Source organism: Triticum aestivum, chromosome 5B, assembly GCF_018294505.1.
Source record: "Triticum aestivum cultivar Chinese Spring chromosome 5B, IWGSC CS RefSeq v2.1, whole genome shotgun sequence".
Classification (NCBI taxonomy): domain Eukaryota; kingdom Viridiplantae; phylum Streptophyta; class Magnoliopsida; order Poales; family Poaceae; genus Triticum; species Triticum aestivum.
The window spans coordinates 140354153-140371196 of NC_057807.1; positions in this window are offsets into that span (position 1 = coordinate 140354153).

Sequence of the window (17044 nt, forward strand, 5' to 3'; positions counted from 1 at the left end):
CGGCGATGGCGCCGAAGCAGCGGGGGCCGGGGGCTCGCGGGGCGCGGGCGCACGGCGGGCGGCGGCGGCGGGGGAGATGGCCGGCGGCGGAGTCCGGCGACGGCGGCGGAGGGCACGGGAGGCGCGGGCGGAGGCGCGGGCCGCGGGGGCCGGGGACGGGCCTCGCGGGCCTGGCGCGGCCGGCGGCGATGTGGGGCGCGGCCCGCCACGTGGCGCGGCCTGATTCGTCCGGTGGCGCGGGCGGACGTGTCCGGCCGTCCGGATTTCGTCCGGCGGCGCGAGGGGAGCGGGGAGACTAGGGTTTCGTCCGGAAATTCGGGGGAGTGCACATATTTATAGGTAGAGGGAGCTAGGAGTGTCCAAATGAGGTGCGGTTTTCGCCCACACGATCGTGATACGATGACGGAGAGCATGGAAGTGACTTAGATGGGTTATTGGGCTGTTTTGGAGGGGTGTTGGGCTGCAACTCAAAAGAGGCCTTTGCGAGAGTGCGGTTAACCGTTGGAGTACCAAACGAGCTCCAAATGACCCGAAACTTGACAGGTGGTCTACCGGTGCTATACCAGGGCCACTTGGCAAGGCTCGGTCCATTACGAGAACGTTCAACACCCGCACACGAAAAGATACAAGAGGGGTGCGCCGGTGCACGTGGGAGTGTCGGATTGCGAAACGGACAACGGGGAAAATGCTCGGATGCATGAGACGAACACGTATGCAAATGAGATGCACATGATGACATGATATGAGATGCATGACATGAACAAAATGCAAAATGAAAACAAAACCCAACCACGGAGGGAATATCATAGCACATAGCCAAAAATGGCAAGAGTTGGAGTTACAAAGATGGAAAGTTACATCTGGGGTGTTACAGCTGTGGAGTGGTGTATAAAACAGATTTAATGCTTGTAAGGGAGACCACCTGGATATTCGTCGCAGCCTTTCTCCTTCCCTGGCTGTTGCATCGTGAGTTCGGTCGGTCTACCGCCGGACAGGGCCTCTAGTGAACGGAGCCCTGTGGGTAAGAAAAAAAAGGAAAAAAAATGACACACTTGGGAGCCCCTGATGTGGTTGAGCCACATTCCGGGCATGTCATGGTCGTGTCCTTCCCCTATGCCCGTGGTATCTCTAGAGCGTAATGATATACGCGAGGACCAGTCTTGCGATCTTGCGAGGGCTGGGGTTGGGGCCGCATTGCTACGCGTGCTCGGAACGCGCCAGGTGGTCTTGTTGCAAGTTACTTCGGGCGCGTTTGGCCGTGTCCAGTCGCTTAACGGCCGGATTTGAAAATTGCCTTAAAAGGCTGCATTGTACATCTGCTGCTAGAGCCGCTGTATGTTCCTCCATTCGGAGGGAGCGCTCGGTGTTTCCATTGACCGTGATGACTCCTCGAGGGCCTGGCATCTTGAGCTTGAGGTATGCGTAGTGCGGCACCGCGTTGAACTTTGCAAACGCGGTTTGTCCGAGCAAAGCATGATAGCCGCTGCGGAACGGAACTATGTCGAAGATTAACTCCTCGCTTCGGAAGTTATCCGGGGATCCGAAGACCACTTCCAGTGTGACTGAGCCCGTACAATTGGCCTCTACACCTGGTATGACGCCTTTGAAGGTCGTCTTTGTGGGTTTAATCCTTGAGGGGTCTATGCCCATCTTGCGCACTGTGTCCTAATAAAGCAGGTTCAGGCTGCTGCCGCCGTCCATCAGGACTCTGGTGAGGTGAAATCCATCGATGATTGGGTCTAAAACCAGTGCGGCGAATCCGCCGTGGCGGATGCTGGTGGGGTGGTCCCTTCGATCAAAAGTGATCGGCCAAGAGGACCATGGGTTGAACTTCGGGGCGACTGGCTCCATCGCATATACGTCCCTGAGTGCACGCTTCCGCTCCCTCTTGGGTATGTGGGTTGCGTATATCATATTTACCGTCCGCACTTGTGGGGGGAAACCCTTCTGTCCTCTATTGTTCGGCGGTCGGGTCTCTTCTTCATCATCGCTATGCAGCCCCTTGTCATTGTTTTCGGCAATTAGGTTGCCTGCCTGCTTGAATACCCAACAGTCCCTATTGGTGTGGTTGGCTGGCTTTTCGGGGGTGCCGTGTATCTGGCGCGAGCGATCAAGTATTCGGTCCAAATTGGACGGACCCATAGTAGTTCTTTTGAATGGCTTCTTCCGCTGACCGGGTTTGGAGCCTCTAAATCCGGCGTTGACTGTCATATCCTCATTATTGTCGCCGTTAATGCGGCATTTATTCTTGTTGCGACGTGACCTGCCATTGCGATCCTTGGTATCCGGACTGCCAGAATTTTTGCTGAGGTTGTTGCTGCGAGCTAGCCAGTTGTCCTCTCCCGCACAAAAGCGGGTCATGAGTGATGTGAGGGCTGCCATGGATTTCGGCTTTTCCTGTCCCAGGTGCCGGGCAAGCCACTCGTCGCGGATGTTATGTTTGAAGGCTGCGAGGGCCTCTGCGTCCGGACAGTCAACGATTTGGTTTTTCTTAGTTAAGAACCGTGTCCAGAATTGTCTGGCCGATTCGTCTGGCTGCTGAATTATGTGGCTTAGGTCATCAGCGTCTGGTGGTCGCACATACGTGCCCTGGAAGTTATCATGGAATGCGGCTTCCAGGTCCTCCCAACGTCCAATTGATTCTGCTGGCAAGTTGTTAAGCCAATGCTGAGCTGGTCCTTTAAGCTTGAGTGGGAGGTATTTGATGGCGTGAATATCGTCACCGCGGGCCATGTGGATATGAAGGAGATAGTCTTCGATCCAAACCGCGGGGTCTGTTGTGCCGTCATAGGATTTGATATTCACGGGTTTAAACCCTTCGGGGATTTGATGATCCATTACTTCGTCTGTGAAGCATAGTGGGTGTGCGGCGCCTCTGTATTGGGCTATATCGCGACGAAGCTCCAACGAGCTTTGTCTATTGTGTTCGGCCCAGCCGGACTTACTGTGTCCGGCGCGACGGTTGTCGTCATATATTATGGGGCGCCCACGCGATCTGTAGATCGATCTTGATTGTCTTGCCTTCTCCTCCAATATATCTCGCAAGTCCGGAGCATTCCCCTGTGGCCTTGTGCTGTTCGAGCGATGCCGGGGTACGGTTCTAGTGAAGGGCCTAGATGCCTCTCTATCACGGCCACGAGGTGGCCGGTCAGCCGTATTGTGCTCTGGTGATGCGGGTTTATATGCCTCCTCCTCTAATCGGGGGAGCAACTTGCGTTTGGGGTAGCTTTTGGAGGGGCGTTCAAGCTCATGCTCTTCGGCCGCCAGGACTTCCGTCCATCTGTCGGCTAGCAGATCCTGATCAGCTCTAAGTTGTTGCTGCTTTTTCTTCGCGTCCGCATCCCAACCGTCCTGACCGCAGTCCGGCCAGGGCTCTCCTGATAACGAGAGATACTTTAGAGAACTCAAAATGTCGCCAAAAGGTGAGTGTTGAAAGATGTCCGCGGCGGCGAACTCCATGATCGGCGCCCAATCGGATTCGATTGGAGGGGGCGCGGGAGGTTCGGAGTCCGGCACCTTGGAGTCGCGAGCTTTAGAGGGGACAAAGTCGGTATTCGGCTCTATCTCCGTAGAGGTTGCAGCCCCCGAGGCGGTGTCTAACCATCCGTCCTCGATCTGCGCAGTCGGCTCCGAATCGAGGGTCGGAGCGGATTCGTGTGCGGCCTCCAGGGCACTGTCCGGCAGCGGAGCTGAATCATGCCCATCGTGACAGTGCGGCGCGCTCGGCTGTGGCTCAAATCCGTTGAAGATCAAGTCTCCGCGGATATCAGCCGTGAAGTTAAGACTTCCAAATCTGACCTGACGTCCAGGGGGTAGCTTTCGATCTGCTCCAGATGGCCAACCGAATTGGCCCGCAGTGCAAAGCGGCCGAATACGAAGATCTGTCCGGGGAGAAAAGTCTCACCCTGGACCGCGTCGTTGTTGGTGATCGAAGGAGCCATCGAGCCTATCGGTGACGACACAGAGGAACTCTCAATGAAAGCACCAATGTCGGTGTCAAAACTGGCGGATCTCGGGTAGGGGGTCCCGAACTATGCGTCTAGGCGGATGGTAACAGGAGACAAGGGACACGATGTTTTACCCAGGTTCGGGCCCTCTTGATGGAGGTAAAACCCTACGTCCTGCTTGATTGATATTGATGATGTGGGTATTACAAGAGTAGATCTACCACGAGATCAAGGAGGCTAAACCCTAGAAGCTAGCCTATGGTATGATTGTTGTTATTGTTGTTGTCCTACGGACTAAAAGCCATCCGGTTTATATAGACACCGGAGAGGGCTAGGGTTACATAGAGTCGGTTACAATGGTAGGAGATCTACATATCCATATTGCCAAGCTTGCCTTCCACGCCAAGGAAAGTCCCATCCGGACACGGGACGAAGTCTTCAATCTTGTATCTTCATAGTCTTGGAGTCCGGCCGATGATGATAGTTCGGCTATCCGGACACCCCCTAGTCCAGGACTCCATCACCCACCATGTGGATTAAAAGTAGGGAGAGTTGTGACATCTTGCATGGTCATGGTAACAAGGTATGTCAGAGAATAGCCTGTCAGTTATTTTGGCAACAACGTTGGTACCAAGGGAGAGGGATGAAGAGAACCATTTTCCTGCTTGTTGAAATGAGGCGGACCAATAGGCAAAGTTCTTGTCCATCGGTGGCTACCGGAATGTCATCAAAAATAGTAACAAGGTATTACTGACAGAGTTGTACACCGAGGTGTTTACATAAGCAGAGAATTATCACCGCTCACATAAGTTAGATTACAGGAAAGGTTAAACAAAACAATGGGAAGGAAAAATGTGATTATTAGTCTAATCAGAACAATGGAAAGGAAAATGTGTTTAAGCACAAGTATTAGGAGTATATCCTTCACAAGAACAAGCGGAGCAGGATCTACATGATAGGACAACATGTAGTTAATCACTATGGTAAAGGGGCGAGGAAATTCATGATGTTGCCCATACAATGGTGTTTGGATAATCGATCAGGAAACATTTAGCATTGTGCTTTGAATGTTCTCATTGATGATTGGAGCACCATAGACATGTTTCGGGATAGCCTTGACATGGTCATTAGGTAAAGGTCAGACTTTGGATACACAAAGGATCCATTAGAAACAATTTATAAAATAAGTCATGCAATTTCAGCAAGGAAAAGATGAGTATGTGGCCAACGGGATCATCCACAATTCGTCGAGATTTTCATAAACATGGATTTACACAATAAAATGAACAAGGTGATAGCGTTGGACACACTACGGTATATACTGAAGTATGTTAGAGGAGAACATCCACAATTAAACATTGAACGAAAATGCACCTGGAAATATGGACCAAGTAGCACGATCAATGTTATAATAATGATTCAATAACCAAAAGACCTAGAAAGAAACTATGGAGCATTCAGTTCAAAGCATTAGTGTTGCTAGAAGTTTTGAATTAACACATCATAGTTCAGTTGTCGGTATTCCGGTTAGAAACAACACGGGGACCAAGATAAGAACAGAGATGGCGAGATGTATTACTATATCAAGAATTCTTAAGAGGTGGAGCAACTCTCACAAGATCCTTGACATAATAAGATGGAAATGCTCTAAGGTAGAACAGAAAATAAGCTGGATAGCGAGGAACTCAAGGTACATCACAAAACAAGAACAATTTGTGTTGGAGGAAGGTAAGAATGTTGTCGATGATAATACAAATCATTGAGGGGCAAGGGTGATATTTCTCATCACAATTTGATTGATATCCTAGAAGATCTTAGAATGTTGAAGATAATCATGACACATTTGTCGAGAGGTTTCATCAAAATGTAATCGGAAGGAATGGTGAAGCAAAATGTTATTAGAAACACTGATAGGATTGCAAGATCAGCATCCAATTTGTCTTTCAGGTCAAACAATATGATGTTGACAGCTCGATGTAGCTTACCGCACTTTCGGCTTTGTGTTTCGGGCATGAAGGACATAGATAGCATGGTCAGGTTTCAGCAGGACGATTTTGATTTAGACAATCGACTGTGAATGATATGATCGAGTACAAACTCGTAAGGAATGAAGATTACTAAGAGTTGTTGAATCATAGTGCGATCTCGATTCACTTATCAGTGTCCTTGAGTGTTTAACAACTCAAAACCAGGGGAAAATTGGAATCAGCGAGAAATAATAGTTGACGAAAAACTCATAAGAAGTTATGTAGTTTTGTCGTACTCTCGAGATACCAGAGGGTAATACTCGAAGGTGGATCAGAATTAGAGGTTGAAGTGGTGTAATTATCTGCAGAACACGAGTGCTTTAACTGGTCTGAGAAATGGAATCGAAGGAGAACAATATGGTCGGAACCACATTTGTAAATGATCAAACCACAGATACACGATGAACTTATAACAAGGGGTAATTATTTTTACGAGAATCTTCCATGATAGGATCTGCATCGTGTCCATGTGAACGCAAAGTTCAAGGTCAACTCCCACTTCGCCAATACAAAACTTCTCATTTACTACTCTCTGTTAAAACTTTTGAATTTGAAAGTTTAACTGGTGGAATATCAGAAAGGTATAACCCATGAAGACTTTTGGGTTCACACATATAGCAAAGGCATAGACACAACCCATAGGGACATTTTACGAATCTATACCACACCCTTATGGAAGCAACATATAACATCTCAAAGTAGAATACAGACGGCAAGAATTAAATGATACCACTTTGCCGAAGGCAGTTGCAATAGGGAAGAACTCACAAGAATTTTGAGTATGAAGGACAATGTTGGATAATAATACAACACAGGAATTGGCTTATCACAAAGAAACGGATGTGAGTACTGGTACTCAATTAGAGTAAGAAAGAATGCAAAGGCATCAGATTATAGAACATCTAAATAATTCGATGCTTAGATAACAAAGGAATTATGATTTCCAAAACAAAGGGTCAGAAGCAGACGCTCTGATCAAGGATGGATAAGTTGAATGGACTTAGGGGCACAATCGAGGGAAAATTGATTGGTCGAGAACTAGCTCATGTTCAAAATGACGTTTGAGCCAGAAAGATAATTCATAAGGATCAACTGATGATTGCATGCATTGCTACTTCTTGAGTTTGCATTGATTTTTCCCTTGAAAAGGACAGGGTGATGTAGCAAAGTAGAGATAAGTATTTACCTCACTTAAGAACCAAGGTATCAATCCGGTAGGAGGCACAAGCAAGTCCCCAATATATGCACCTGCACAAACTAACAAACACTTGCACACAACGCGAAAAATTGGTTGTGAATCCCTTCACGGTCACTTGCAAGAGTGAGATCTAATAGAGATAGACATAAAAGTAAGGAAAAGGAGAAATAAAGTAAATATAAATAAATTGAAGCAAGGTATTTTTTGTGTTTTTTCTTTATGTAGGATCGAAAGTATGTCTAAAGGGGGGTGATTAGACTACTTGACAAAATAAAAATCTAGCCTTTTCCCAATTTTAGTTCTTGGCAGATTTTAGCAACTTAGCACAAGTCAAGCAATCAACCTACACATGCAATTCTAAGAGTATAGCAGCGGAATGTAAAACAATTGCAAATGAAGGTAACGGGAGGAGTTTGAGGAGGCAAACGCAATGTTGACACGGAGGTTTTTTTATCCGTGGTTCCGATAGGTGGTGCTATCGTACATCCACGTTGATGGAGACTTCAACCCACGAAGGGTAACGGTTGCATGAGTCCATGGAGGGCTCCACCAACGAAGGGTCCACAAAGAAGCAACCTTGTCTATCCCACCATGGCCATCGCCCACGAAGGACTTGCCTCACTAGGGTAGATCTTCACGAAGTAGGCGATCTCCTTGCCCTTACAAACTCCTTGGTTCAAATCCACAATCTTGACGGAGGCTCCCAAGTGACACCTAGCCAATCTAGGAGACACCACTCTCCAAGAAGTAACAAATGGTGTGTTGATGATGAACTCCTTCCTCTTGTGCTTCACATGATGGTCTCCCCAACACTCAACTCTCTCTCACAGGATTTGGATTTGGTGGAAAGAAGGTTTGAGTGGAAAGCAACTTGGGGAAGGCTAGAGATCAAGATTTATGTGGTAGGAATGGAATATCTTGACCTCAACACAAGTGTAGGTGGTTCTCTCTCAGAAAATGTATGTTGGAAGTGTAGGCATGTTCTGATGGCTCTCTCCACGAATGAAGAGTGGGTGGAGGGGTATATATAGCCTCCACACAAAATCTAACCGTTACACACAACTTACCAAACTTGGTGGGACCGAATCGTGAAACTCGGTCAGACCGATTTAGTAAATAATGTGACCGTTAGGAATTTCGGTGGGACCGACATGTCAACTCGGTGGAACCGATATGGTTAGGGTTAGGGCATAACGTAATCTCAGTGAGACCGATTACACAAACTCGGTGAGACCGATTTTGGTAATAGACACACAGAGAGTTGGCAAGGAAACTCAGTGGGACCGATTCGCTAATCTCGGTTGGACCGAAACGTCACAAAATGGAAAAAGTGAGTTTGCATTGCAATCTCGGTGGGACCAATCGCTCATCTCGGTTTGACCAAAACGTTATGAAGGGAAACAGAGAGATTACAATCCCATCTCAGTGCGACCGAGATCCCTATCGATGAGACCAAAAAGACTAGGGTTTGTGGCAATGGCTATGTCAACTAAACTCGATGGCGCCGGATAGACAGTTTCGGTGGGGCCGAGTTTGACTTTCGGTTTGGGACATATGTGGATGTGAGAAAGTAGTTGAGGGCTTTGGAGCATATCACTAAGAACTTTGAGCAAGCCAGCCATTAAGCAACACCTCATCCCCTCTTAATAGTATTGGCTTTTCCTATGGACTCAATGTGATCTTGGATCACTAAAAGCAAAATGAAGAGTCTTGTGCTTTGAGCTTGAGCCAATCCTTTTGTCCTTAGCATTTTGAGGGGTCCACGTTTCTCATCCATGCCATGCCAATCATTGAGCTTTCCTGATATATTTATCTTGAAATAGCATTAGCTCAATGAGCTATATGTTGTTAGGAATTACCAAAACCACTCAGGGATAGTTGCACTTTCAATCTCCCCCTTTTTGGTAATTGATGACAACATATAGATCAAAGCTTCGACAAATGATAATAAGATTGAAAAACATTGTCGCTTTGAGAAGTATGTGATAAGTAAGAGCTCCCCCTAAATTTGTGCATTATTTAGAATTTGCTTTGGACTACAAATGCACAATGTGTTAGAATCATGGGTTACTCTTTCATGTCACATACATCTTGGTGGAGTGCTCAAAATGATAATAATTGAACACATGCACTCATCACCAAGCAAAGTGAATGTTCATAAAAGGATATAAGAGATAATATCATCCAACAAGCATTAAGGGAAGCATATGATCAAACACATGATCATCCAAGTATCTCACAAAAGACACAGTGTATCAAGCAAGCACACAATAAAGAAGTTCAACCAAAAACAAGAGAGATATAAAGCAACACACACTCTCTCTCTCTCTCTCGAAGCCTATGATCTATACATTTTTCTCCCCCTTTGGCAACAAGTTACCAAAAAGTCCAAAAATGCATAGTGCTAAACGACTCTCAGGCTTGGTCTTCATGAGGTGGTGTAGAGATGACTCCAAGGACGAAAGCATCAGTTGATGTAGCTGGAGCTGGTGGAATGGTTGCCGGAGCTGGTGGCACTAAAGCTGTAGCTGCTTCTTCTTCAAATTCATTGGTGAACTTCATAGTTTCACTTGTGGCAACATTCCTATGTTTGGATGTGGGCACTCTCCTGGCAGGTGCCTTCCTGTTCATGCCTGGCTTTGTGGTAGAAGCACTGTCATATTCCTTCTTCATCACCTTCTTCTTTGAGGTGGCCTCATCCTCAACAACAATGTAGTCCTCATCTTTAGAATCTGAGGTTTTCTTCTTCCTTGTCCTGGTAGCTGCCTTTGGCAAGTTGCTAGGAGTGCTCCTACTACCCTCATCATAGCTGCTTGAGGGACTAGTGCCCTCACTCAACTAAGCTTGTTCCTCTGACTTGTTCTGACTATCACTTTGATCAGACATTTCTACAAACTCACTGATAGCAGACCCTATGAATAGGTATAGATGAGGTAGAGTGGACGAGCATCACAAAGTGCAGAGGTTTTGCAAAAAAATTGAGTCAAAAACTTAGTTTTAGTTTTCCACAAAAAGTGACGAGCATCACTGAAGCAGCTTTTGGAACCAAAACCAGTGAACTCGGTCAGACCGAGTCACAGTTCGGTGGCACCGACACTACTAGGGTTTCACAAAGAATCGATCTCGGTCACACCAATTTGCAATTCTCCGTCAGACCGAAAATCGCATGTGCAATGGCTTAAGCCAAATCAGTGAGACCGATTTCTACAACTCGATCGGTCCGAGATGAGTTCGGCGGAAACCTAACCCTAAAATTTTCGAATCAAATCTAATCTACAGAATGTTTTTGCTGGACAGGAAGATTTCATACGTGGGAGGAATCATGGCAAAGCAATGAGCTAGGAATCGGAGTTAAAGAATAGCACAAAGTATCAAGTTCATACCCTAACTCGGCGGTGAACTTGCTATGGCGGCAACGGCGAGGCAGAATGTCATTGACGGCAGTGGAGACCAGCGGCGAGAGGTCGCTGACGGCGAGAGGACAATCCGGAGACCCGAAGAGGCAGAGCAGGTTATGCGCGGGCGAAGGGTTTCGGAAATTTTTCCAAAATTTGACCCGTGAGTATATATAGCCTGACCCTGTCGGTGTGACCGAAAGGTTCTAATCGGTGGCACCGAGAATGAAAACCTAGATCAACTTAGTGATCTCAGTATGATCGAAAAGGGTGAGTCGGTCAGAACAAAATGCACAGAGGTTTTGGAAGTTTAAGTCTATGACGAATCGGGGACTTCGGGTGCTCCTCACACAGAGTGGTTCGAATCTGACTTGAACAAACTTTGTGATGTAGCATGAATAGAGTTTGAGACAAGAAAAGCATGGATAGCTAGAGAAGGTTCTTAGGCATTCTTGTCCATCCACTTGGCAAAAGAAAAGAAACCAAACAATCAAAGCAACAAGTGGATGTCCTCGAATGAGTAAAATATGCAACCAACATGCTCACACAATAAGATGGCAAATGAAAATATGTGGAAGAGCATGCACAAACAATTCTAGCATCTATCAAACAATTGGCGATGACTAGGTCATCTATATATGAGTATATTGACTTAGGAGTCAAATGAGAACATTTGATCATAGATCATACTCATCGTTTAAGCACAAGTGGGTCGGGTTACCACTTTTACATAAAGCATTGTTGTGTTCACACCATTAGAGTTGCTTTAGCTCAATTCTTAGAGTAAGGCTCCCCCTAGATGTGAGATCCCCCCTAAGAGGGATGAACTAACCTTGGGTTTTGTCGATGATGACTTCATGTAGATGTTGAAGATGTGGATGCTCAATGTTGATGTAGATCATTTAGAGCAATCCATTGGAGTGATTTGCACTTTCAATACCTAGACGGGTTAGTCCCACAAGGAACAAACAAGGATATCCATAGACATAGAGTGATGCACACACAAGATGATGTCCATGAAAGCATTAGGTTACCTTGTCCCTTGTCTTACCAACAAGAGGGTTTGTGACTCATTGAACTAGTGCAAGATGTGGAAGTTGATTGCACTTGTCCTTGCCAAAATGATAAGAGTGAAGTATGTTGGCGGAGTCACCCTCAAGAACTCTCTAGTTCTTCTTATTTGGGATCCACATCATCTTGATGGGAATCCTTGGAGTTGTAGTCATACTTCATGAAGTAGAACTTGATGTAGTCTTGGGAACCCACTTGACCAAGGCCTTAGGAGCTTCTTCAAATGCATCAATCTCCTCTTGAAGCTTGTCATTGCCTTTTTGCTTGTGGTCTTGTGGTGGAAGATCATCTTGAGATTGTGTTCCTTTGAAAGAAGTAGGATCATACTTCTCTTGTTAAGGAACAAACTTCGTCTTGGGGTATTGGGGGTTGTTTGGATAGCTACCAACGCTGGCCATACCAAAATATTGGCGAGCCAACGTTATTTGGCGGTTGTTTGGATCGGGGCCGAAAAATTGGCTCGCCCTGCTTGCCCCAAGCCCCTCCGTGTTACGCGCGGGCGAAACGAGGGCGCCGAAAAGGTTCGCCAAAAAATTGGCGACGTTGCTTCACTGTTTCTCCGTGTGTCTGGGTAGTGCATGCAGTATAATATTTGTTTTTTATTTCCAGTAACAACTCAGCTGATTAGCAGGCGCGTGTATTGTTGCATGCGATTAGTGCGTGTATTGCTGCATGGGATTAGCAGGGGTGCTGCACGTGATTATAGGCTCCCAAGTGCAAGAACCCCGTTCATTGTTTTGCTGATTTTTTTTCAAGTTGACTCCTTCTAACCATTAACTTTTGATCAATGTACAAATCGTCAATTATGTATAACCGATCCGTTTAAATGTTTCCTAGAACCAACATAAATTATTATACCCCTGTCACAAACCAAACAGAAGTCTATTTTGCCAAAATTTAGGAAGATACAATGGCTATGATCCAAACAACAACAAATTGCCAAAATTTTGGCCATGCCCTTGCATTGGTCATGCCAAAAAATTGGTGGGGCAAGATGGGGCACAAACCAAACATACCCTTGATCTTCTTCCCACTCAACTCCATTGGCATTGAACTTTCGTTCAAAACCAACACCTTGATTCTTTCGGTGTGTTCCTTGCTTGCGTACAATTTCCTCGAATTGCTTACTTCCGGCAAGGCTCTTGTAAACACCTTTCTCCATAATTCCCTTCAATAAGCTATTTTCTTTCTCAAGTGTAACTTGGTTAAGAGAATCATTAGTGGAATCAAGAGAACTACTAGAAGCAACAACATTGGATTTAGCATGATTATTGTTACTACTAGAAGAAGAATCTTTCTTGTTCTTGTTACTAGACTTGACTTGTGGCATGTAAGTAGATAAGAGTAAACACTTGGCAATGTAAGAAGAACTTCTCTTGCCAAGATCATCATTAATCGCCTTTAAAAACTCATGCTCTTGCTCAAGGTTGACCTTTTCAAAGTGTAACTTATCATGAGTCTTTAAAAGTTCTCGATGATCTTCCAAGATAGTTTCATAAGCTAACTTAAGAGTGTTTAGTTCTTTAGTTAGGCGCTCAATCTTATCCTTATCATTGTCATTCGTTTTATCTTGATTAGCATGATTAATTGACGTTTCATCATAGTATTCATCACTAGAGTTGTCAACAAGTAAATCATCATCTCCTAACAAGTGATCTTCATCACTATTGAAATCAACATACTCAGGGTGTGATACCTTTGGGCCTTTAGACATGAAGCATCTTCCAATTCCTTCATTTGGTGAGTCAAATATGTCGTAGGAGTTGGTTGACACAAGTGCTAGACCGACAACACCTTCATCTTGAGTATATTTGAGGTCGGAGTGATAGCTTCTCTCGAAGTGATTGTCGGAGTCGAAGCCGGATACCCATTCACCAACATGAGCTTGATGTCTTCATTTTGTGTAGCTCCTTGATGACTCGTCCTTCCTTTCCGAATCCTTGCTTCTGTCGGCGTTCTGGGAACAGGGGTCCCCAGACTTGCCTACCTGCGGCCTGCGGCGTGGCTCGAGTGGTGGCCCAGTACGGCCCATCTTCATCAGCGCAAGACCCAAGACCCTCGCGAGGGGCCAAGCCTTGCGGGGCGGACAACACACGACTTCCTTAGGGACGGCCTCGCCAGGCAGGCTCGCAAGGAGGCGAAGAGATCAAGGCAGGGTACCTTGCGAGGTGCCCGTGACGCAAGCCATGACGATTGATCCAGGCGGGCGCCGGCATGCACAGTTTCCTTGTTTCTTCCTTGGTACAAATGGGGCAAGCGCGGGCGTGGAGTTCCGAGGCATCAGGCAAAGGTTGCCATTTTGGTGCAACAAGACCAAGACCATCAGAGCGGCAGGATGGAGGTCACCATGGAGCCCAAGGCGGCATCATCACCAGTGCCTTTGGCAGCCGAAGACCAACTTTAGTCAGGATAACTTGTACTAGATGTTCCCCTTCAAAATGGTCGTGGTTGGCGCCCTTCCCGCTCAATATTTGGGAAGAGGACCAGGGCCTCTATAAATAGGACTAGCCACCACAGAGTAGGGGCAGGAGACCGAGCCCTCATCAGATCCATAGGCGATAGAGCTCACCCAAGTAGTTCATCGCACCAGCTCAAGAACACCTATCGCGAGGTTGTTCTTCCCTCTATACTGTTCATCATCAGCCCCTGAGGCAATCCACCACACCACACACTGGAGTAGGGTATTACACCACAATGGTGGCCCGAACCAGTATAAATCCTGTGTCCCTCGTGTTGTTCATCGTTTTTAGCTTAGATTCTCGCGAGGCGATCAGACGTGGATCGGTAGGGGGAAGATCTTCGTGCGCACCCCGGAGTTCGAACCTTAAGGGTCTGCCGGAACCCAACATCTGACATTTGGCGCGCTAGGTAGGGTGCGCCGGAGCTATCCCTTTAGTCGGCCCGTTCTCCATCAGCACCACGCTCCGCCTTCATGGCGGCCAACGCACCGCCTGCTCCGGCTGTCGACGCCTGCGCGGGAACCAGGGGGCTCCAAGCCCTAGCCCCCGCCTTGCGACAGGTCGGTGGAACAAGTTCAAGCCAGACATGCCGCCGCGCTATGACGGCACGGCCGATCCGCTGGCCTTCCTGCTAGCGTATGAAGAAGCCATCCTCAATGCTGGAGGCGACAACAGGGTCACGGCTAACTGGCTGCCCATGGCCCTCACCGGTGTTCCGCGCATGTGGCTGCTCCACCTGTCGGCGGCTTCTGTGGCCTCCTGGGAGGAGTTGTGCACCCTCTTCCTCACCCGTCATGCTGCGCCGGCTCCCGGGTCATCGCAGCCCTCCTGGGCGGATCGTAGGCACCACCTTCGAGCCACCGCGTCAAGCCGTTCGTCCGCCAGATCGGCGCCTCCCTCAAGCATCGTGAAGCCCCCCCCCCCGGGCTGGGTGGCACCCGAGGCTGATTTGACCTTCAGCTCGGACGATCACCCCTCCAACACCGCCTGTTCGGGCGCACTCCTGATGCTATGCACCCCTACCATCTGCCAGGTGGTCGTCACCAGGACCCTCATCGATGGTGGTGCTGGCCTCAACGTGCTCTCGGTGGGGGCCTTCAGCCTCCTCCACGTGTTGCCAGAGCGGCTCCAACCCAGCAGGCCCTTCTCGGGCGTCGGGGGCAGTTCCACCGGCTCCCTAGGGCAGATCCGCCTCCCGGTGACCTTTGGCACCCACGACAACTTCCGCACGGAGCTGGTCGACTTTGACAACGCCCCCATCGGCCTCCCGTACAACGCCATCCTCGGCTACCCAGCCTTAGCCCAGTTTATGGCAGCGACTCACCCGGCTTACAACCTCATGAAGATGCCTGGGAGCAGCGGCGTCCTTACCGTGTTCAGAGACACAAGGGATGTGTTGCAGGCGCTCAAGCTCGCTTTCCAGACGGCCGCAGTGGCGCAGCCCGCCAGCGCGGATACCCTCGAGCCCAAGGGGGTTGCACCGGCCAAGAAGAAGCAGCTATTCACCCAAGACAAGGCAGAGACCAAGCAAGTACCAGTCAATGAGGATGGATCCTCTGGCACCATCTTCACCATAGGCGCCAATCTCGACCCTGAGCAGGAGGAGGCCCTGGTGAAATTTCTGCGCGCAAACAAGGAGGTGTTTGCGTGGGGACCTGATTAGCTGGCAAGGGTCCTGAGGGATGTGATTGAGCACCATCTCAACGTGTGCCCCAACGTGCACCCCGTGAAGCAGAAGGCAAGGCGACAGTCCACCGAGAAGCAGGCCTTCATCATCCAAGAAACCCGCAAGTTAGAGGCGGCAGGCATCATTCGCGAAGTTTGCTATCCTGAATGGCTAGCCAACCCTGTTATTGTGCCAAAAAAGGGAGGAAAGGAATGCATGTGAGTCGACTTCACCAACCTCAACAAGGCCTGCCCACAGGATCCATTCCCACTCCCTCACATCGACCAGATCATCGATTCTACCACCGAGTGTGACCTGTTGTGCTTCCTAGATGCCTTCTCGGGCTATCACTAGATCAAGATGGCGGTAGAAGATGTGGAGAAAACGGCCTTCCTGACCCCGTGTGGAGTATACTGCTATACCTGCATGTCGTTCGGGTTGCACAACGCGGGCGCGACCTTTCAGCGACTGATGCACATCGCCTTGGGCCGGCAGCTCGGGAGGAACGCCGAGGCCTACATCAATGACATCATGGTGAAGTCTCGGGAGGCGAAAACCCTGATACAGGACCTGGAAGAAACCTTCATGAGCCTCCGTGAAGTGGATCTGCGGCTCAACCCGGAGAAGTGCGTCTTCGGAGTCACCTCGGGCAAGCTCTTGGGCTTCCTCGTGTCCCACAGGGGCATCGAGGCTAACCCAGAAAAGGTCAAGGCAGTCGAAGACATGAGTCCACCGAAGACCCTCAGAGGAATGCAGAAGCTCACTGGGCGGGTAACCGCGTTGGGACGCTTCATATCCAAGCTGGGGGAGCGAGCACTGCCCTTCTTCAAGCTGATGAAGAAGAATGGCCCGTTTGAATGGACTGAGAGGCCGACAAGGCATTCTAGGATATCAAGAAGTACCTTACTAGCCCTTCGGTGATGGTAGCTCCGCGCCCTCAGGAGCCCTTGGTGCTCTACCTTGCAGCCACACCCTACTCCGCCAGCACAGCCCTGGTGAAGGTTAGGGAGGAGCGCCGGGCCAAGGCCGCGCCAGCCGCAGCCCCGGCCGAAATGGAGCAAAGCCAAGAAAGCCTCGTGAAGACCAAGATCGTAGCAGATGGGGATCGGCCTCAGCAGGGGGACGCACCCAGAGCGGAGGAGGCCCTGCCAGGTGACCAAGCGCTGGGGGCTCCATTGCCTCGAGAGGCGCCCCAACCTTCGGAAGACGCAGGCCACGCCAGCACACTCAACCTTGTCGAGCATCCTATATACTTCGTTAGCATGGTGCTGCGGGACGCGA